The sequence below is a fragment of the Apodemus sylvaticus genome, chromosome 5 (assembly GCF_947179515.1).
Source record: "Apodemus sylvaticus chromosome 5, mApoSyl1.1, whole genome shotgun sequence".
NCBI lineage: Eukaryota > Metazoa > Chordata > Mammalia > Rodentia > Muridae > Apodemus > Apodemus sylvaticus.
In genome coordinates, this window is record NC_067476.1 from 156,311,413 (window position 1) to 156,335,660 (window position 24,248).

The 24,248-nt window shown below is 46.1% G+C and overlaps 1 non-coding gene across 1 annotated transcript; it reads left to right on the forward strand.

The window, feature by feature from the left end:
• The first annotated feature begins 4,724 nt into the window (after positions 1-4,724).
• LOC127686538 (small nucleolar RNA SNORA48) lies at positions 4,725-4,868 on the forward strand. The gene has a single exon (XR_007978157.1). It is a non-coding gene; the product is annotated as a small nucleolar RNA SNORA48 (small nucleolar RNA).
• Positions 4,869-24,248: the final 19,380 nt, after the last annotated feature.

The window sequence follows — 24,248 nt, forward strand, 5'->3', positions numbered from 1 at the left end:
AAGAGGCAGTTTTACTGAGACAGTTGAACAGACACAGGTTTCAGAGAGAGAACAAGCGAGACATGGGTGAAGACAGAAGGAGCCAGAGAATGAGAAGGAGCCAGAAAATTAGAAAAGATTGCCAAAGTTAGAAGGGCTCCAAACAGCAATTCAGGAGAGGCTAAGAGAAGCCAGGGTGAAGCAGTCAGCTTGGCGAGGACTTGGAGCCAGAACAGTTGAGTTGATCCAGCCAGCCCGAGTTCAGAAAGAACAGAAAGGTGATCTTATTCAGCAGTAAGTCTCAGAAGCTGAAACTTTCTAGCCCTAGATTGTACAGAGGCTAGAAGCTTCCAAGACTAGGCCTAAGTTTAGCAGCCTGAGGCAGTGAGCCTTGGAGACTACAACTAACTAACTAAGGAATAAAAAGTACCTTTTCATAGATGTATTTTAAAAATTTATTTTATGTCTAGAGTAGTTTAGTGGTGCAGGTATTTTGCCTCAGTCACAGAAAGCTGAGGCAGGAGGATCACTTGAGTCCAAGACTGACAGGTCAATCTGGGCAACATGACAAGACCTTATCTCTTCAGTCAGTCCATAGCTAAGGTTTTGCATTTTAGGAAACATTAATGAGTTCACAATGAATGAATGACAAGTTCTTTTCTTCACTCTACCGTGGGCTTTGAAGGCTTAGTTAAATACCCTGCTACCCAGTGTAAATCATAGGTAGATCCTGCTAATTACTCTATACTCTCATCAAATTTATAACCTATCTTAATCACTATATTAAGGAGGGGTCTTTGATCTCAGTGTTCTGTAAATACTTGTGGAATTCATTCATTCATACTTTCATTCATTCATTCCCTGCATTATCTGGTCATTTGTACCCCTTCCCCCCCCCACACTTTGTACATAACTTTGGGTCAATTGTTACAATGTATTTCCTTCTGTGGTTTGCAGTTACTGTTTAATCTACAATACTCTGGGGAAAATGGCAGAGTAGAAAGTTGATTAGAAGAAGTAGAAGTAGTAGTAGTAGTAGTAGAAGAGGAAGGAGAAGAAGAAGACAAGGAGGAGGAGGAGGAGGAATACAGCTGTAGTGGTGCACAGTGGCAATCCCAGCTCTTGGGAGATAGAAGCCAAGAATTCAAGATTTTTCCTTCACTACACAGTGAGTTCAAGGTCAGCCTGACCTTCATTAGACCTTTTCTCAAAACAAGAAACAAAAGAAGGATGGATGGAGGGAGAAGGGATGTGGGGAAGACGTTTCTTAGTTATAATCCTTGTACTTTCAAGAACTTGTTTCTTAAAAGATTTCTGTTGATTTCAGGATGTATCCTCGGTCATATTTTCTCCCACTTCTAGAATTTTCCCCATGGACATATTTGATTCATGAGGTGTTAAGCATTTGCAGGGGGTAGCACTAATGTTATCACAATGTAATTAGAATTTGGAAATGTGGGGTACAATCCAGCAAGGGTGTATCTGGAGTTAGATCCATGGTGCATGTAATCAACAATAATTTAGTGCCAAAGCTTGAACACGGTGTCCACTTTAAAAAGTGTCCATTTCTTCCTAATGGATCATTAAATCACCAGAGCCAGCATGCCCCATGCCTTTATTGTATATATTCGTATATCAAGAGTGAGAGAGCACTCTGTTTGTGTCTCCCCAAATATGACTCACAAAAATTGTCTTTTTAAAAATGTATTCTCTATATTCTTTGTTTGTATTCCAAATGATTTCCCCTTTACCTGTTCCCCCCTCCCCATAAGTCCCATAAGCCCTCTCCCTTTGCCCATTCTCCAATCAACCCCCTCCCACTTCTCTGTCCTCGTGATCCCCTAAGATTGGGCTGGTGGCATGGTTCAGCAAGTCACACTGCTCACTGCGCAAGCTGGATGGCATGAGTTTGATCCCTGGGGCCAACATAATGTGGAAGGAGAGAACTGACTCCACGGTTGTCCTCTGACCTTCACATGCACTCCGTGATACGAATGTGTCTCCCCACCCCTTTCTCCCCAACTCATCTCTCTCTGTCTCTGTCTCTGTCTCTGTCTCTCTCTCTCTCTCTCTCTCTCTCTCACACACACACACACACACACACACACACACTGCACACAATAATAATAATAAAAGTTCTGTTTTAACAAAAAAGGGCACTTTGTAGAACATGCTTCTTTTCTGTTCTGCTTTGTTAATTGACATAGTTTGTGAGTTTTGAAGGAGCCATCTGTGTGCTATAACTAGCACAGTATATTTTTCTTCCAAAAGTCTGGTGAATTAAAAGATCCCAGGGTCCCAAGCTTAACACAGCATGTGCTTAACGCTAGAAATGGCCGCATGTCTCCACTCAAGACGGGGACAAGAAGAAGGGCAAAAGGAGAATAAGGGACAGAGATAAGAAGAAAGCTCACGGCTTAGGAGATGTAGAAGCACAGGCTATGAAGGAGCCGTTGCCCGCTAGAGGTGTCTCTCTAACCCTGCTGTTTCTGATCTCCAGAATGGGGTCAGCAGAGTTTGAATCTGAAACGTCTCCCATTGGCTCACGGTGGTTTGAATGCCAAGTCCTCAGCTGACAGTTGTGAAGAAGGAGCGGGACAGGGAGAAGTGGGGAGCATTCTTGTCTGTGGGAGGTCACAGGTGTGTTCTGCATGGCAGGAAAATCAGTTGATGGCCACCACTGCACAGAGGCCAGGAGAGGCCAGGAGTGTCAGTGCCTGAGGTGAACAAAGGGGAGGGCTCACAGCAAAGCACAGGGCCAGTTCCTCATCTGTTTCTCCACAGGGTCATCTGATAGGTCTTAGGTGTCAGAGACTGACAGCCGTGGTCACCCCTGAACCAAATACAGAGCCTCTGCCTCATGGATGGTTATCTTCCCTCCCTCCCTCCCTCCCTTCCTCCCTCTCTCTCTCTCTCTCTCTCCCTTTCTCTCTCTCCCTCCCCCTCCTCCCTCCCTCTTCTCCATCCCCCCCTCCCTCCCTCCCTTTCTCCTTCCTCCTCTTTTTCTTTCTCCCCATCTCTTAAACAGGTAAATTAAAACCTCTGTGAGGATAACCTAAACTTTACTGTGGAACCCAAGATGACCCCAGACTTGTGACAATCCTCTTGCCTCAGACTCTAAAATTCTGGAATTGAAAGGTCAACCAGCGTGCCCAGCAGGCACATGCCATTTCTTGTAAGTTCAGCAGCAGACACAAGGACTCCAAAGAAGGAGAAAATCAACATGGAGGAGGAGAAGGCCCTGAAAGGCCTCTGCATGTGCCACCAGGATTTGAAGAAGGCAGGAAAGTGAGGCTGAGAGGGGAGGGTGGCTCAGAAGATGGCCCTACAAGCCCCGAGGCTGCTGTCTACATGTCCAGTGCTGTCTATGTGTCCAGAAGCAGGCAGCAAAAATAAGTGTGTGGCCGTCTCAGGTCCGCGGTTGAGTTTACTTGCTGTGAAATCAGGATGCTTCTTTGGGTTTAGACTAAGAGTGGTGTGATCCAGCTTGTGTACTTCTAAGAAACGGCCCTCATGGCTTCTGTGTGAGGCCAGGCAAAGGTACAGACAAGGAGAGAAGCAGAGAAAGTTGTACAGGGAGAAGAGGCTGCTGCCACTCCCAGAAAGTAGAGCATTGTTTACTGGGACACAACGCAGTGGATGGACAGAGCTAATCAGATACCATCAGGATGTTCCCTGGACTTGTGCAAGCGGTGGGGTGAAGGAAAAGTCAAGTCCCTTCCTGCGGTCCACTGCGGAGCTACAGATTCACTGCTGGTGAGGGAAGAAGAGAGTCGGGAAAGCGGTGAAGGGCCATGGCAGAGAACGGAGCCAGCAGGCAGCCATGGAAGCAGAGAGGAAAATAGGGACTGGTGTGGACAGCAAACCTTTGCTGGTGGACATTTGGTGGAGGGGCTTCCATGTTGAGTCAGGACGGCACACCGCCGGGGCTGAATAGCTAATGAACGCAGTCAGGAGACTTCATAATCATGCTGGGTTTCCGTGTGACTTCAGAGAGACGGTCTCTGAAGGATAATTCTTGGTGGATGCTTTATTTTTTCTCCGTAATTTTAAAAAATATTTATTAAAGTATTATATTTATGTAGATGAATGTTTTAGGTAAAACACATGCATGTATGTGCCCAGAGGCCAGAAGAGGGTGCTACATCCCCCGGAGCTGGAGTTATTAATAGTTGTAAGGTGTCATGCATGAGGTGTTAGAAACTGAACCTGGGTCCTCTGGAAGTGCAGCCTGTACTTGTAACTCCTGAGACATCTCTTCAACCACATCCTTGCCTGGTTTTCTCTTGAAACTTTGTCTCACTGTGCAGCACAGGCTGGCTTTGAACTCTTGATCTTCCTGTCTCAACCTCCCAAGTGCTGGGAGAACGGGCATGCTCCCTCACGCCTGGCTGGGAATGCTAATTAAAACTTATTTTGTTTCAATGTTTTTCCTATAATGATACACATATCCTTCAGAATTATAATCCTACTTTGACAAATTTTTTAACCTAAGATAACTAAGGGTGTGTACAAAGATTTAACTACAGAAATGATATGCTTAAATAAGTATGGACTTTCTCAAGAATCATAGAATTTAGGAGTATCAAGAGTAAATACAGAGACACCTTGGTGGTGGTTCACTTATTTTATTTGTATGGATACACTGTAACTATCTGAAGAAGGCATTGGATCCATCACAGATGGTTGTGAGCCATCATGTGGTTGCTGGGATTTGAACTCCGGACCTCCGGAAGAGCAGTCAGTGCTCTTAACTGCTGAGCCATGCCTCCAGCCCTGGTGGTGTTGTTCTTATATCAGTCAGAGTCAGAGCAGATGGCGGTCCTTTGTTCATCCTAGCTTGATGTCTGGCTTGGTGACCAAAGCTGTTTTATGCCTAGGACACATAAAGTCCCATCCAATCCAGGCAGCGCAGTGTGGGAAGGGAAAGACAGACAGAGACCTGTATTCTGTCATGCCACGAGGTACAGGTGGGGAAAGATGCCCACAGACCCGCCCTTGTCCCCATGATGCAGGTAGCCATAGACACACAGAGTGCCACCTACCACCACCCAGCACAGCCAAGGAGGAGGAAGAAAAAGACTTTGGAGCACCATACCACCCACGGACCTGCCCACAGCACAGGCGGACCAAAGACACCTGCTTGCAGCAGCTACCCAGGGGCCAGTGGCCAGCTCATCACAATAGTGTGGTAGAACAGCTTGAGCATTATGAAGAGAGATGGAACTGGAGACTCGAGGGTGGAGAGGAGTAGCCTGTTGTGAGTGGCTGGGCCCGCCATGGCGAAGTCTTGGTCTGAGCTGCCGATGAAGGCCATCTCTGGGTCCATGGTTATGCAGCAGCAGGGGTTGGTGTCCATGATGTCTGTGGCTCATATTACCACTAACAGCTGCTGGGACCAGGGACCATGAGGATGGTCAGGAGCTGTGCATTACTGGCCCTGCCCCCTCACTGTCGGCAGTACTGGGGGTTGGGGTTTGGGTGGGTCCTGCCCCTCACCCAGGCAGCACAGCGGAGCTGACCATGGTGGTAGGGGCACAGGCAAGCTGGCCCTGAAGAAGAGAGCTAGGGAGAGCTGGCCCTGCTACTGACCTGCCTGCAGTGAGATGGCGTGGGTACAGGGGTGGCGCCTCCCCTCCCTTGCCCCTCAGCACCTGCTGCAGTTAGGAGAGCTGGCCCTGGGGTGGTTAGAGCAGGTAAGCTGACTCTGTAGCTTGCCGGCCGCAGCATGTGGAACAGTGGGCCTGCACCTTGCCTGAGCAGCACAGGACACAGTATGGCTGGCCTTGATGGAGCGGGTGCAGGTGGACCCGCCCCAGGGGTGAGAATGAGGGAGAGCTGGCTGCCCCCCAGCTCTTATCTTTCTGATCTGATAAAATTTTTAAACTTTAAATATTTTGCCTGAAGCTTGGCATAATGAACCCGGGCCTGTAATCCCAGCATTCAAAAGTGCTGCAGCAGGAGGATGTCAGTTTTGAACCCAGCCTGGGATATAGAGTGAGACTCTGTCATCAGCTCTCACCTGCACTGAAAAATTATTTTCCCACTGGATTGGTTAATATTAATGTTATTTTTCATAGCAAAATATTTTTCTTACTTTTATATTCAATTAGTGAATTAACTGGATTAATACATTTATGGGTTTTTTGCTCTTTTTTCCTTTTTTTTAATTTGATATATTTTTTATTTACATTTCAAATGATTTCCCCCTTTCAGGCCCCCCCACTCCCCGAAAGTCACATAAGCCCCCTTCCCTCCCCCTGTTCTCCCACCCACCCCTTCCCACTTCCCTGTTCTGGTTTTGCCCTATACTGTTACACTGAGTCTTTCCAGAGCCAGGGGCCACTCCTCCGCTCTTCTTGTACTTCATTTGATGTGTGGATTATGTCTTGGGTATTCCGATTTTCTAGGCTAATATCCACTTATTAGTGAGTGCATACCATGATTGATCTTTTGAGACTGGATTACCTCACTTAGTATGATGTTCTCCAACTCCATCCATTTGTCTAAGAATTTCATGAATTCATTGTTTCTAATGGCTGAATAGTACTCCATTGTGTATATATATCACATTTTTTGCATCCATTCTTCTGTTGAGGGATACCTGGGTTCTTTCCAGCTTCTGGCTATTATAAATAGGGCTGCTATGAACATAGTGGGGCATGTATCCTTATTACATGCTGGGGAATCCTCTGGGTATATGCCCATGAGTGGTATAGCAGGATCCTCCGGAAGTGACATGCCCATTTATGTTTATAAACATGTGACATCATCAAGAATGTTATAAATAAGGTAACAAAGACTGTGATTCCTTTAGACTGTGTATAAATTGCCAGCCAGTCTCAGTTTAATGGTCCCATTAGATTATGCATCAGCACCCACAGTCTGGATAGTGCAGAAGTATTACACCTGAGTAGGGTTCCTCCAGGATATTAGTGACATTATTTACAATTCATACTTAGTGGGAATTGGGCCTAAAATATGCTCCTATTAGGGCATCATGATTTTTTTAAAAGCCCCTCTTCCACTACAAAAAAATCCATTTTCAATTGAGAAAGTGTGTTTTAGATGATTGTCCCCAAATGGGTCATTTTCTGTGGAATATATTACTATACATCACAAATGTCATTTGGAACCATCAACATCTGTGGGCGCATCTCAAAAGCACATTAGTCGGAAAGCCATCAGCACACCTTCATTTATGTATTTGTCTGCACTTTGCAGTTCTCCTTTTTACCTCCTATGCTGTTTTAACGTCCATCACAGAGTCCTGATGGGAGCGGAAGTCAAGGACTGTGGTTAACAACCGCCTCATCTCCAGAGAGTTCTCTGCCAAGGTCACGGGGTTATCCTTAAAAGTTGAAAGACCGCCTACACGCCGTTTTCAGTCTGAATGTTGTAAACTGGTTAAGATACAGTGTTGCTCTCAAGGCACAGGCTTTGGGGAAATGAGCCTGGGTTTGGAGAATCCTGGGAATTGTTTCCTACAGTTGTGGATACAACTGTTGCCAGTGGAACAGTCATTTGTTGATTTGTCCACAGCTGTATCATTGATGCTCTCTTTAAAGTCAAAGTTGGAGCGGTTCAAAATAGAACTCAGGGCGCCATCAAGGGGCTCAGTGAATAAGGGAACTTATAGTCAAACCTGATGTGGGCCTGTGTCCTGGAGGCTTTCCCCAGGGATCTCTCGCTGGGTGCGAGGGCTCAGACAATGGGTAGTGAGTGTGAGCAGGGAGGGGGAGTGGATTCGCTGCTTCCTTTGCTACAGTTGGCTCCACCTCTGTCTCTGCCATTGCTGTCCCAGTTACTCCACGGGATGGGCTGCTCCAATGAGAGGCCGACTAGCCATTGAGGAGTGTGGGAGTGGGGGAGGGGGAGCTTCAGGTGGCTCAGGAGAACAATGGTGTACAGCTCTTATGATGGAAGCTCTCAGATGAGGAAGTAGCTCTCACACATCTTTAGTCCTTCTGGATAGGATTCTTATATACAGTTCTGGGGGTCAGGGTCTGACAACAGGTACTTTTCATTGGCTTGGGCTGAGAGCTTGGAGATACCTTATTTGCATGTGGGAGGGCTTAGGGTGCTGCTCCTCTGTGACTGATCACCACAGACCTCTCTGGGGGCAGAGAGGGGTTGTGGGAGGCTGGAGCTACTGGATAGGAGCCAGGGGCCCAAGGAGAGTGGCCAAAATGCCTGCCATCCTTGCAGGCGACAGTCACCTGCTGGGTCACGGGGGGGGGGGGGGGGGGGTTAAGCCCGGGCTTGACCAGGGACCAGGCTGCCTATCACAGCTCACCGCCCCACAACATGACAACTTAAGGACAAGCTCCAGGACCCACATGAAGGAGAGAAAGGATTTCTGCAAGTTGCCCTCTAACCTCTACACACATGTTGTGGTATGCTTTCATCCACACACATACATGAAAACACTAGATAACTGGGTGAGTGAACAAATAAATACTAATTTATTAAAATGTATATATATATATATATATATATATATATATATATATATATATATATAACACATATCTTAACAAAAAGGAGAAAAATAAAAAAGAAATATTCCCAAGCAAAAAGAAATAGTCTAAGGTAATTCCATGGAGAATGGAGCTGATCATCGCGCACAGCTTAGCTGAGGGACCAAGTCCAGCCAAGGGAGCACGCAAGCACAGAATGCTCCGGAGCATGAATGGCGGGTGGAATGCCTCGTTGACCTGCCTAAGAAGGACATGAAACACAGGCAGATCTGTGATTGAGAAAAGAGAGAGATCAAGGTGGAACCTACGAGCCCTGCCATCTTGTCCCTGCACCAGGGTTGGGCAGGCAGGCACGCTCTGATTTCTGAACCGATGATTTGGCTGCCTTGTGGGAAATGAATCAACACGGAGGCAGACTGCAATCAGGGAAGCTATTAGGAGACGATTTCCACAATCAGCTGGGAAAGAGATCATGGCTCTTTGGCTGGAGAACCCATGCAGACGGTCGGCTTACACTGCATAAGTTCAGCTGCACAGCCTGCACTAGGTTTACAGATCTCATCTTTGTGCTGCTGGAATGTAATGACTCCTGATTACACCCTGAAAGGTGCTGTCCTTGTTTCTGTTTTCCAAGGGAAGGCATTGGAGTTAAGTGGTTCAATAGTCTTAGGTATTCAGAGTTTGGGGCTAATATCCACTTATCATACCATGTGTGCATACCATGTGTGTTCTTTTGTGATTGGGTTACCTCACTCAGGATGATATTTTCTAGTTCCATCCATTTGCCTAAGAATTTCATGAATTCATTGTTTTTAATAGCTGAGTAGTAAAATGTGTAAATATACTATATTTTCTGTATCCATTCCTCTGTTGAGGGACATCTGGGTTCTTTCCAGCTTCTAGCTATTATAAATAAGGCTGCTATAAACATAGTGGAGCATGTGTCCTTGTTATATGTTGGAGAATATTTTGGGTATTATATGTCCACGAGTGGTATAGCTCCAAATACCCAAGCTACAAGTCACAGACCACATGAAGCTCAAGAAGAAGGAAGACCAAAGTGTGGGTGCTTTGGTCCTTCTTTGAAAGGGGAACAAAATACTCATGGGAGCAAATATGGAGACAAATTGTGGAGCAGAGACTGAAAGAAAAAGCCATTCAGAGACTGCCCCACCTAGGGATCCATCCCTCATTCAGTCACCAAACCCAGACACTATTGTGGATGCCAAGAAGGGCTTGCTGACAGGATCCTGATATGGCTGTCTTCTGAGAGGCTCTGCCAGAGCCTGACAAATACAGAGGCAGATGCTCACAGCCAACCATTGGACTGAGCACGGCATCCCCAATGGAAGAATTAGAGGAAGGACTGAAGGAGCTGAAGGGGTTTGCAACCACATAGGAAGAACAATATGAACCAACCAGACCCCCTCCCCTGCCCCCAGAGCTCCCAGGGACTAAGCCACCAACCAAGGAGTCCATATGGCTCCGGCTGCATATGTAGCAGAGGACAGCCTTGTAAGGCATCAATGGGAGGAGAGGTCCTTGGTCCTATGAAGGCTCGATAGATGCCCCAGTGTAGGGGAATTAAGGGAGGGGAGGTGGGAATGGGTGGGTGGGTGGGTGGGTGGAGGAATACCCTCATAGAAGCAGGAGGAGGGGGAATGGGATACGGAGTTTCCATTGAAATGTAAATAAAGAAAATATCCAATTTAAAAAGAAAAAGAAAAAACAAAACGAGTTTTAACAGTCACACAGAGTTCCGTAGTTGCAGACTCAACAGGGACTGAGTCTATCCTTAGGGACCGTGCTCTTGAAAGTCACAATCATGACTTCTGGGGGCTTAGTGCTGGTTTTCATGGGAGCAAGTAACAGGGAAGGCATTTTGCTCCAGATCCTATTAAGCCCATTAGAGTCTGAGATGTTAGCTTGTCTGTGAACTTTTACATATATGTATATATTTGTGAATGTGTGTGCAGCTGTGCTTGTGTGTGTGTTGAGGTCAGAGGCTAACCTCAAGTGTCATTCTTTGGGCATCTTCTAACCCCACCCTATTTTTGAGAGGCTCTCTCATTGGCCTGGAATGTGTCAAGTAGCCGAGACTGGCCGACTCAGCCAGCTCGGAGGAAGATTCTGTCTCTCTGCGTCTCCACCTAGCGCCAGGGTTACGAGCATGCTCCTGGTTTTGTTGTTTGCTTGTTTGCTTGTTGTTTTTTCACAAGGTCCTTGGGATTGAACTCATGTCCTTGTGCATGTAAGACAGGCACTTTACCGACAGGGCCATCTCTGTGGCCTTGACCATGTTTTGTAGCTAGCAGGAGACAGGAGGCTTTTGGGCTGGAAACAAAGGCCTTCATCACATGTATCAAAGCTTGAACTTCAGGAGCCTGTGGCTTCTACTGCTTTCCGGGTATCACTGCAGGGAAAATGGGGGTTTGGCCAGGTTGTACCACATGGGGGAGAGTTGCAGAGAAGTCTTCGTTGCTGTAACAGTGAGTGCCTATCAAGGATACTCACTGTTTGGGGGGGTGGCAGTGACAGGGAATGGAACCCCATCCTTCAGAGCCCCTCCCTGCAAGCAGAGCCCTGAAAAGTGACGTGGGCACAGAGCAGTCAGTGGTGACTTTGCATTCACGCTGTGCCCAGGGAGAGCCTTCAGGGTCACGACCTTGACCGCTCCACCCCACACCTCCAGCCTTCTCCAGCAGGAGGCACACTGACCGTCCCTGCAAAGTCATCTCCTTCGACCTCATACAAGATCCATCGCAACTCTCACACTGCTTTATGAGGCAGCCGGGAAATGAGGGCAAAATCAGGGTGCTGGTACGGAGGGTGAACGTTTTGTTCTGTAAGAGAATCGTCCCTTGCCGGGCTCTGGAGGGCTTCACATCTCTCCCACCACCCGACTTGTGAATCTGTGAAGAGAAGTGATTGTTCTGATGGTGACTCAGTGGTTCCACAATTCAAGGGCTACAGGTCAACGTCCTTGAAGCTCTTTCTACCTCCCTTCCAAGCACAGCATCCTTTCCCAACAGCTTCCGCTAAGGATGAGAGGCATTGAGCATGTCTGTCTGCATTTTTCTCAATGCCACACCCTCTGCAGAAAAAATTCACCTTTCCAGAGCCCCCCACCCAGAAAGGTTAAGTTCCTTCTCAGTGTTCACGTGGGGGTCACTCAGCTCATAGGTTCTTTGTATTTCCTAGGGTCTCTGCAGGCCACAGGACTAGACCAAGGTTCTACCCCTTAGGACTATGATGCTGAGTCATCATAACTGGACTACTTAGAAGTGACACAGACTTACCTCTTGTGGTTCTGGAGATTAAGTCCAAGTTCACAGCATCAGTCAATTTGGTATGCGCTGAGAGCTTGCCTCTCAGTTCAAAGAAGGTCTCCCTGTGCCCCCATTTGCTGGAGGCAGTAAGAGAAACTAACATGTTTTGAAGGATGCCAATGCCATTCGTGAGCTTCACCCTAGGCAGGGACCCATCACTTGCAGGCCCGACCAAGTGGCATCATATCATTGTGGTGGTGATGGGGTTCAGCATAGACAGTCTGAATATGAACCTGTATATCAGTATTCAGAGCACAGTGTTCTGAGATCAGACAACAATATTACTTAGGTTCAGTTGTGCATGTGTCTGTGTGTGTGTGTGTGTGTAAACTTGTTTGCCGTGTAAACCCAGAGATCAGAGTTTGAGAACCGTGTTCATGTAAAATATGCCAGGTATGGTGATATGTTCTTATAGGCAGAACACCAAAGAGACAGGGACAGGTAGATTCTGTTTGGTTTTTTTTTTTTTTAATTTACTTTATGTATGTGAGTACAGACACACCAGAAGAGGACATCGGATCCCCAATACAGATGGTTGTGAGCCACCATGTGGTTGCCGGGAATTGAACTCAGGACCTCTGGAAGAGCATTAAATGCTCTTAACTGCTAAGTCATCTCTCCAGCCTGAGAGGTAGATTCTTGTAGCTTACTGGCCAGTGAGGCTAGGCTCCTTGGAGAGTTTCAGGCAAATGAAAGATACTATCCCCCAAAATGGCAGGTGGTACCTAAGGAGTGATACTTAAAGTTGATTAGTAGTAAACAGTGCTTGCATCTTCCCTTTCTCTCACACTCTGGTCTATATGTGTGTGTGTGTGTGCGCGTGCGCGCGTGAGCACACACGCGCCCACACACATACACACATACACACATACATATATACACACATACACACACATACACACACATACACATACACATATACACACACATACACACACATACACACACATACACACATACACACACATACACACATATACACATACACACATACACACATATACACATACACACACATACACACATATATACCCACATACACACATACATATACATATACACACACATACACACATACAGATACACACATACACACATATACACATACACACACATACACACATACACATATATACACACATACATACACACATATACACACATACACACATACATATACACACAGACACATACACACACATACTCATATACACACATACACATATACACACATACACATATATACACATACACACACACACACACCTATGGGCACACACATACACATGCCTATGCACAGAAATATACACAGGCACCATACACATGGGCACACATGCACAATTATACACACATAAGAAACTGTTGGTCCTGATGTCGGCATGCTTCTTTCCTGTCACCCTCTGGTCCCTAGACAAGGCCTCTGAGGGAAGAAGGATCACAGGATTGCTACAATCCCTAAGCAAGTGTCATTTGGAGGACATTGTCTCCTCAGGCAATGGTGAGGAAGGCTCTGGACTTCTATGTGTGCAGCCTGGCACGGTGATGAAGGCAGAGCCTGCTGTTTAATCCGGATGAGAGCTGCCCTTCCAGGAGCCTCTGTATGGATTCTTTTATAATCACACTCGAGCCATGTGTTCTCCTGAGCTCTCCGTGGCCTGTGCAGCTGACAGTGCAAGCAGAAGGCGGTAGAGAGAAAGCTGCTCTGTGCCTGGAGGCCGCTCTGAGAATCCCAGCCCAGCAGCAGGGTGCGGGCTGTGTTTCTCAGCGGCCGGCCACGCTGCGCTGCCTGTGTTCGCTTGTGCTGCCTCCTCACGGGTTTGGTCTTTGCTGCTGCCTCCATTTACCCATAGTCCGCAGTCTGTGGGTCTTCCGCAGGGGTTTCAGCATTTGCACATGTTTCTCCTGAAGGATGGAAAAGTGAGCATTAATCAGGAGATGTCTGTGAATGTCTCATGGGCTTTGCCTGTGCAGAAGCGCCTTCCTGTTGAAATCCTAAGCGGCAACGTCGAAAAATTTATTGTTAGGCCTCAGATTCGTAATCACGGGATATTTTTCACGGAGATTTATTTTGCGCTATTAGGTCTATATTATTTTAAAGGTTTAAGAAACTCTGGCTGTGTTTCATAGCCCGGCACTGCTCATTAATCATGTAAAGAATCAGTTACTGAGATTTTCCTAGAGATCCTGGCTGTAACTGGAGCTACAGATGTATTTTTTATATAGATAACTCTGTGTGTGCATGGGTGTGTGCATGTGTGTGTATGCTTGCATAGGTGTGTATGCATGTGTGTATGAGGATGACTTGTGTGTGTTTGCATGTAGGAATTATACATATACATCATATATATATATATACACACATTATATACACATACGCATATACATATAAAATCAAAGTGATATCTATATAGGGAACTGCTTAAAATTTCTCCGAGCAGTGCTGAGGAGAAGGCTCAGTAGACAATGTGCTTTCTATGTGAGTTTTGTGACCTGAGTTTGATTCCCCAGACCCTGTATGTGCCTGTAAGTCCAGTATTCTGTGGGGAGATGAGAGGGAGTAGCAGATGGGAGAATCCCCAGGGGCTCATGGGCCAGTTACCTTACCACATGCAGGCAAACAACAAACAAGGTGGAAGGGGAGGACCAAGACCTGAGGTTGCCCTCCAACCTCCACATGCACACTGCAGCGCACATGCCCTGGCACTCACACATGTGTACACAGAGATATAAAAGCTGTCAGAGCTGAGGCTCTGGTTGAGAGCTAACTAGCTAACTTTAGTAATAACAAGTTAACGGTGGAGATGGCCAGAACTAACTGTCTCTGCTCCTTACATTTGCCATAGACACGTAGCTAACAGTCTTCCAACATCATTGAGGTATAACTGTTAAATAAAAGTTAGTTATCTGTTGAATGTGTGCAACTTACACTTTGATATATGCACACACTGTTGAATGATTACCACAAACTAATCAGCTATCGCTTTGCATAGTAACAATTTTCTTCTATGAAGCTTTTGTTGACATTGCATGGGTGATATCTATCGACTCCTTTAACTGAGCAGGTACATCTGTTTTCACTAAAGCAACTCAGAGAATAGTTCTGTTCTAGCAATATATGCATCTGTGTTTTCAATTGGTTTATTCCCCCCTCCTTTTCTAGATGTTACCTGGGTCTCTCTCTGTGTGTGTGTGTGTGTGTGTGTGTGTATGATACAATGTCCTGTTTAAGACCAATGCTAAACATTCATTCTCCATATTTCTACTAGTTGATAATCACCAAATTTAAGATCGTCCTTTCTCCTTCCCTCCCTCCCCCTGCCTCCCTCTCTCTCTGCTCCCTCTCCCTCCCTCCTCCTTCCCTCCCTCCCTCCTCCTTCCCTCCCTCCCTCCTCCTTCCCTCCCTCCCTCCTCCTTCCCTCCCTTCTCCTTCCCTCCCTCCCTCCTCCTTCCCTCCCTCCCTCCTCCTTCCCTCCCTCCCTCCTCCTTCCCTCCCTCCCTCCTCCTTCCCTCCCTCCCTCCTCCTTCCCTCCCTCCCTCCTCCTTCCCTCCCTCCTCCCTCTCTGCTCCCTCTTCTTCCCCTCCTCCCTCCCCCTCCCTCCTCCCTCCCCTCCCTCCTCCCTCCCTTCCTCCTTCCTTTCTTCCTTCCTTTTGTTCTAATTTTTCTTTCCTTCTTTCCCTCCATCTCTACCTCTTTCTTGCTTGCTAATTTGCCTACGACATGGTCTCGTTCTACAGGCCAGCTTTTGAACCAGCTTCCTGAGTGTTGGGGTTATAGGAATGTATGACCATCAGGGCTTCTCCTCCTCCTCTCCCTCCTCCCCCTCCTCTTCCCTCCCTTTTGGTAATAGCTTTTAAGGTCTGCCTTCTTCAATCATTCCACATATGTAGTACAGCATTGTTTCCTGTGGCCACCATGCTGCCTGTTAGACCCACACTTAACTGGATGTTGTGCTTTGACGGCCTGCCTGGCCACTCTCTCCTGTGCCACTTGCCACCACAATTCTGTCCCTGCTGTGAATTTGATATTTTAAAGACTCCATATATGAGAGGATACAGTATTTGTATTTTTGTTTTGTCTTGAGATAAGATCTTGCTCTGTAAACGAGGCTGATATCAAACCCACAACCCTTGTTCCTCAGCCTCCCAAGTACAAAGATTATGGAGTGTACTAACATGCCTGGCTCCCGAATTTGTCATTTCTATGCTGGTTTATTTTACCCACTCTCGGGTCCATGATCCTCCAGTTTCATTCATGTTAACACAGCCTCAGGGTTTCCTTCTGCTTACTAATTACTAATTTAGGGGGTTAGAGAGATGGCTTAGCAGCTAAATTCACGTAATCTGCTCTCAGAAGACCTGGGTTCAGTTCCCAGCAGCCACATAGCTCTTCTTAGTTGTCTGTGATTCTAGTTCCAGGACATCTGCCCTCTTGTGGTACACATGGGTAATATACATCCATACAGGCAAACAAACACCCACGTAATACAGTAATAATAAATAAATCTAAAAAACAAAATAAAAACTCACTCATTTATTTATTTTTTAAAAAATTTTTTATTATTCGATATAATTTTTTATTTACATTTCAAATGATTTCCCCTTTTCTAGCCCCCCACTCCCCGAAAGTCCCGTAAGCCCCCTTCTCTCCCCCTGTTCTCCCACCCACCCCTTCCCACTTCCCCGTTCTGGTTTTGCCAAATACTGCTTCACTGAGTCTTTCCAGAACAAGGGGCCACTCCTCCTTTCTTCTTGTACCTCATTTGATGTGTGGATTATGTTTTGGGTATTCCAGTTTTCTAGGTTAATATCCACTTATTAGTGAGTGCATACCATGATTCACCTTTTGAGTCTGGGTTACCTCACTTAGTATGATGTTCTCTAGCTCCATCCATTTGCCTAAGAATTTCATGAATTCATTGTTTCTAATGGCTGAATAGTACTCCATTGTATAGATATACACATTTTTTGCATCCACTCTTCTGTTGAGGGATACCTGGGTTCTTTCCAGCATCTGGCAATTATAAACAGGGCTGCTATGAACATAGTAGAGCATGTATCCTTATTACATGGTGGGGAATCCTCTGGGTATATGCCCAGGAGTGGTATGGCAGGATCTTCTGGAAGTGAGGTGCCCAGTTTTCGGAGGAACCACCAGACTGATTTCCAGAGTGGTTGTACCAATTTGCAACCCCACCAGCAGTGGAGGAGTGTTCCTCTTTCTCCACACCCTCTCCAACACCTGCTGTCTCCTGAATTTTTAATCTTAGCCATTCTGACTGGTGTAAGATGAAATCTCAGTGTTGTTTTGATTTGCATTTCCCTAATGACTAATGAAGTTGAGCATTTTTTAAGATGCTTCTCCACCATCCGAAGTTCTTCAGGTGAGAATTCTTTGTTTAACTCTGTACCCCATTTTTAATAGGGTTGTTTGGTTTTCTGGAGTCTAACTTCTTGAGTTCTTTATATATATTGGATATTAGCCCTCTATCTGATGTAGGATTGGTGAAGATCTTTTCCCAATTTGTTGGTTGCCGATTTGTCCTCTTGATGGTGTCCTTTGCCTTACAGAAACTTTGTAATTTTATGAGGTCCCATTTGTCAATTCTTGCTCTTAGAGCATACGCTATTGGTGTTCTGTTCAGAAACTTTCTCCCTGTACCGATATCCTCAAGGGTCTTCCCCAGTTTCTTTTCTATTAGCTTCAGAGTGTCTGGCTTTATGTGGAGGTCCTTGATCCATTTGGATTAAACTCACTCATTTTATGTTACTAATAATTGAAAATATTATATTCATCAAAGATGTGTTTTACAAGGATTTGTTGTTTTCAGATTCATTTTTTAATGTGTATAGATGTTTTGTCTGCAAGTCCATGTGTGTACAGTGTGTGCTCAGTGCCTACAGAGGCCAGAAGTCATTGGATTCACTGCAACTAGAGTTAATGAATGATTGCGAGCTTCAGTGGGGAAGCTGGGAACTGAACCCAGGTCTCTCGCAAAAACAAGGGCTCTTAATCCCTCCAGTGCCCCATTATACATTAAAGCATGCAATTTCCAAATTAATACTAATGGAGTGAATGACTTGGGACAGCAAGTCAAGTGCGCCTAGACCAACCACACGTCTGGTCGCAGCCGAAGACCTGAAGTCTTCATTGGCCACTTAACGTTAGAGATGGAGATAGGGTCTTTGAGTCAAAGATTTTACAAGCAGTCCCACCCTGACAGAACAACCCTGAAAACCACAGGAACAGCAAAACATCTTTTGTCTGGATTCTTGTAAACTAGATTGTAATATATTTGTATGTTTGAATGTTGACCTGGTTATTTCTAGCTTGAGTCACCAAGTTTAGATAAATATCTGTGTAGCAGTTTTTTTTTTCGGCTTTTTGAGACAGAGTTTCTCTGTGTAGCCCTGGCTACCCTGGAACTCACTCTGTAGACCAGGCTGGCCTCAAACTCAGAAATCCTCCTGCCTCTGCCTCCCAAGTGCTGGGATTAAAGGCGTGTTCCACCACTGCCCAACCAGATTTTTTTTTTTAAAGAACATTCTGGGAGTAAAATTCTAGTATCTGCTGTCATTGCAGATCAGTTCCTCACACAGTGGGCGAGGCCCGTTCTGTGCCTAGGTCAGCAGTGCTCAGCAGACCTGTTAGGGGGCACACAGCCAGCTCTGCCCACACAGAATGTCCACTCTGGGCTCTTCGTGCTGCCTGATTTCTATTGAATCGCCCACCCCTTCCATGTTGACTTTCAATAATGAACACAAAGGAAGACTACCATAATTCATTCATTCATTCACTAATTCATTCAGCCATTCCTCATAAAAGCGACCTTTGTCGAAAATAAGTCAGGATCTGGGTTATAGTCTTGTCAACGTAATAAAGACACGAAGCTGGACACACCTGGGAAGGGGGACCACAATCAAGGAACTTCCTCCCTCAGGCTTGCCTTTGGACGTGTCTGCGGGACAGTTTGTTTTCATTGCTGATGACCGCAGGAGGGCCTAGCCCGCGGTGGGAGGTGCCATGTCTCTGCAGGAGGACCTGCGGTCTATGGGATAGGTAGATGGGCCAAGCCAGGGTCCAGCCTCCCTCTGTGGCCTCTGCTTCCATCGCCAGGTTTCTGCCTTGGCCTCTCTTAATGTTAGGCTAGACACTGAAACAAATACTCTCCCCCCACCCCAGGCTGCTTTTGTCATGGTGCTTGTCACAGACACAGAGAAGGTCTGGAGGTAGCCCAGGAGGCACTTTTAAGAATGCTGGGCTTGGTGGCTTGTGCCCGTAGTCTCCGTAGTCCCCATGCTGGGGAAGCACAGATAAGTAGTTCCTAATTGGCCAGCCCCAGGACCAAGAAGGACGCTGTCTCAAAAGCTAAGGTGGACCATGCCTGAGGAAAAATGATGCCTGAGGTTGGCCTCTGAAGTCCACATGTGTATTCACATGCATGTGTCAGCATATACCGTAACACATAAGTACACATATACATGAACACATACATCATACATGCATACACATGGAAGTGGAATCCATTTCTTCTTTGCTTTTATTATTAATCGTGTGTCTGTGTGTCTGTGTGTGTGCATAAGTGAACAGGCACCCTAAAAGGCCACAGGAGAGTGCATCTGACCTCTAGAGTTGGAGCTGCAGGTGGTTGTGAGAAGCCTGAGGTCTTTATAACACCAAACTCTGGTTTTCTCCAAGAGCAGCAGGTGCTCCTAGTGGCTGAGCCTCCCTCAGCCCTGGGTCCACTCCTCCATTCAGAAGGAGCAGCACCCTACCTCACCCCCATTCCTAGAAGAATGCTGAGCCCATGAAGCCCTTCGTGGTTTGAATAAAATGGCCCCCATAGTGGCACTATTAAGAGGTGTGACCTTGCTGGAGAAAATGGGTGACTCGGGCCTGGCTTTGAGGTCTCAGAAGCTCATGTCTGGCCAATGAATCTCCTTCTCCCTTGACTCCTGCGGGTCAAGATGTAGAACTCTGAGCTCCTTCTCCAGCACCACGCCTGCCTGCATGCTGCCCAGATGGTAGCAGACTAAACCTTTGAACTGCGAGCCAGCCCCAGTGAAATGGTTTCCTTTGTCAGAGCTGTCTGTTGTGGTCATGGCGGCTCCTTACAGCAGTGGAAACCCTGACCATGACAAGCCCGGTGCGCTCTTCAGTGCACAGGCCCGGGGTTCATACTGTGTCATTCGCTCTTTTGCTCTGACTCCACTCTACCAGGCTTGCTGCCTCTTACTGAGGGAGTCCAATCTGCTCAGCGCGGAGTGGAGGGAGTCCATTCTCTCATCCCCAGAACTGAAGGCGCCCCACTCAGCCAGGAACCGAGGTCGCCCCAGTCACTCCGCTGGAGGCATCCACCTTACCCAGCATGCTCTCTGCTTTCACCGGTGGCTCAGCTCAGATAGTTCCTTTTAGTTAGGCTGCTCTACCCACTCAGCGAAAGTTACTCTTCCTTCACACGTGCCCACAACCGTGCTGGCAACGAGCTAATTTAAACCACCGCTACGCTGCGCTACTCTGTGCTAAGTGTCCTGTTACTTAGAAAGAAATTGATGTATGTAAACAGAACCAAGTGATTATTAATGAGTTCTTAGGTGAGCATCCGAAAGCGAAAGAAGAAACAGCTGGCATTAGGAAAGCTGGGTTCGTTCGGCTCGAAGCCCCGCAGACGGAAGTCAACTTGAAGAAAAAGCAGGTTGGGGCCGCAGCTAAAATGCAGCCATATCCCAACTGAAACAGCTCAGATTTGATAAAATGTAAAAAAAACCCAGAGCGTCTGCCACCCACATGGCTGGCAGGTCTGACCCTAGGCAAGGGGTTGCCAGGGGGTTTCCGACTGCCTCCCTTGTGTTCTTTCAGTTAATAGCACGACAGAGGAAGAGTGACTGGTGTCATTGATGCCTAACAGCTACGTGGATTTCTTCTGAGAGGATCCCACACTCAGCACTGTGCTCTCTCTAGGCGTGTCTAGACGGCAGGGTACAGTCGCATACATGGCAGATGCTAGCTAACCCCATCCGTTCTGCTCTGGCTTCTGAGAAGCCCTGCAACTCAGTTCCATGACTGTGGCTCGAGAGTAGCCGCAGGCATTGCATAGACCAACTACCACGTCTCTGTCTCAGAGGCAAGCAAGGGCAATGCTTAGCCTGTACCCGCCAGGCTGTGCAGGGGTGTGGTGTGGCGTGATGTGGCGTGGCGTGATGTGGCGTGGCATGGTATGGCGTGGCGTGATGTGGCGTGGTGTGGTGTGGCTCTCCTGGAGGGCGGGGCACAGGTCTGCTTGTAAACACCTCCTGTACGGCTAGAGTTTGAACTGATTGTCCTGATCCCTGAAGCCTAGATTTTCAGTGCTATGCTCATATCTCCCACTGCTGGCCCATCTAGGAGATCAAGGTCACTGTGCTGTGTAATAAGCATAATGAATGTGAATTGAATGATTAATACATACCAGGCACTAAGGATAGATTTATCATTCATCTATCTATCTATCTATCTATCTATCTATCTATCTATCTATCCATCTATCTATTATCTATTTATTTATCATCTATTTATCATCTATCTATCCATCTATCATCTACCTATCATTTATCAATTATCTATCATCTATCCTCTATCAATCATCTATTAATCTATCATCTATAATCTATCATTTCTCTTCAATCTGTTTATCTATCATCTATCTATCTATCTATCTATCATCATCATTTATCTATTATCTAGCTATCTGTCATCTGAGTAGAGCTGTCATGTGTTTAAGTTTCCAGAAATGATCTATTTGCATCTCTTACCAATATATACACATCTATGTATGTATCTATCTACCATCTATAACCAACCTATTCAGATCTATTTTTATCTAGCATTTATTTATTTATCATGCATTAACTTTATCAGTCTATCTTATCTATCTTCCCTTATTACTATCATCATCATCATCATCACCACCACCATCACCATCATCATCATCCGCCAATATCCAGTGATCTAGTCTTCCCATGTTGAGAAAAGACACCCACCACTTAGGATCTGCAACAAAAAGCTGAGTTTACAGTTTGCTAAGCATGGGGAGCCCCCATCACCCACAAAAACTTCCAAGACAGAGCTGATGGCTACAGTGTGGGAAAGCCGTAGCCTTTAAAGAGTGTGTGTGAGGAGGGGAGGGGAGGGGCTCAGGAGTACAGAGGCAAGGGCTTGCAGGCCGTCAGCCATGGGGCCTGGTTGGTGGCATTAGGATGCTGCTGCCTTTCATAAAAGTGAGTTGTAATAATCTGGGGGAGAATTTGAAATGAGTTTTGACAGGATGAACTGCAAAGAAAAAGCAATTTTTCCCCCAATTCTGGTTCTAACAGCGTTGTAAGCTTACCACAGTCCTACCAAGGAGGCCATCTTAATATACTTTGATAGATTAAAAAAAAATCAGCAGATGGGCATATAGACAGGTAGACAGACAGGCATGTGTATTACCTGGACCCTGAGCTGGGTGAAGGCAGAGCCAGTCTTTTGATAATGACCGTATCTGGCTCTAGACCCAGCCTCTCCTTTACTCAAATCTTTCAGGGTTTGTGTTCTGTGATCGAGGTAAGCTGATCTCATGTCAGCCTCCGAGTCCATGTATAGTTTAGATCCAGACATTTTATTCTCTTTAGGTCATCATTCACTCTGGGTCCATTCTTCCTTCTTTCTGGTAACGGGCTTAACCACCTAGAAAAGTCACTCCCGGGGCCAGCCTCCTGGATGTGAAAAGCACAGTCATTTAAGGTAATTGTCCCTAATACGCCAGCTCCTAGTCAAGAAGTCAGGCTTGCTTTTGTGGAAAGGTTACAAAACAGACATTTGCCTTCACAGTACAGCTGGACAGATGGATGACTCTATGAGAGGTAATGGGAAATTATAGCCTAGCTTAACCCGCTGGCTGTGCTCTTGACTCCATGATCAATGGAACGATTAAATGAAGATTAAGGAAAAGTGAGTCCTTATCTCTATAAATTTACACCCCATGCTCTACAGCTTTGAGGACAGGACAGCTGCAGTCAGCTTTTAAAGGGGACTGACCTGGGGAACAGGAGACTCTGACTGAGGTGGGTATAAAATCCTGGGGAATGGTTTGCCAAGGGTGTCTTACCTATGTGTTGTGACTGGAAAGGTTACTGGTTAAGTTTAACTGTCAACCTTATAGAAGAATCACCTAGGAAGAGAGCATTAAGAAGGATCTAGATCTGATTGGTCTGTGGGCACACCTGTGGACACTGTAGGCCACACCATTCCCTGGGCAGAAGGTCTTCAACAATTTAACAGCGGAGAAGGCTCGCTGAGAGCAAGCGAGGATAACAGGCATTTTTCCTCTCCTGACTGTGATAGGAGACGGTAAGTTCCTGCCTCGAATTCCCACAGTGACCAACTCCGTTCTGGAACTGTGAGGCAGGGAAACTCTTTTCTTCCTTACATTGTTTTAATTGGGGGAGTTGAACTACAACAGAAATGAAAAGATGACTCCAGGGTGTGGCCATGACACACCTGAAGAGCGTTATCTAGTCATCAATGGGGTGCATCGACCATCCCGTGCTCTACCTGCATCTATGACCTTATATAATCATTTCTATCTATCTACCTGTCTGTCTATCTGTCTGTCTGTCTATCTATCTATCTATCTATCTATCTATCTATCTATCTATCATCTATGTTTATATCTATCTTTCATCTATCTACCTACCTACCTATCTATATATTATCTATCATCTATGTTCTATATTTATCATCTATGTTCTAAATCTAGCTAGCTATCATCTATTTGTCACCTGTCTACCTATCTACCTACCTATAGAACATCTATCTCTCTATTTACCTACCTATCTATATATAATCTATCTATCTATCTATCTATCTATCTATCTATCTATCATCTGTCGTGTACCTACCTATTGTTTATTTACCTATCATCTCTCTCCAACCTATTCATATCTATTATCTGTCACCTATGTGTTTATCGTAACAGCGCTCCACTGTATGTATAGAACGGTGTCACCACTCTCTCTGTCATTTAATGAGGACAGGCTAGCCCAGTGATGAGTTTCTCACTGAATGTTTCATCCTTAAATAATATACAACTGCACTGCATGCTGGATGGTCTTAGCAAAACAGACTCGTTATCTTGCAGTTCCGAGTGCCAGGGCCTCTGCAGAGACCTGTTTTCCTTGCAGTCTTCTTGCCTTTTCTAACCTCTGGCATTTGCTGACAGATCTTTGCAGTCATGGTCTGGTATGCGCAGCTCTCCAGCCTCTCTTTTTGTATGCATGGTATGCGCATGCGTGTACGTGCATTTGTGCTCATGTGCGCAGTGAGACGGCACGCCATTGTCCTGGAGCTCACTCACTAGGCTAGGACCATCTGGTAAGTGAGCCCGTGGGAGACTCGTGCGTCTACCTCCCTGGCACTGAGATTACAAGCGTGTACCCCCATTGT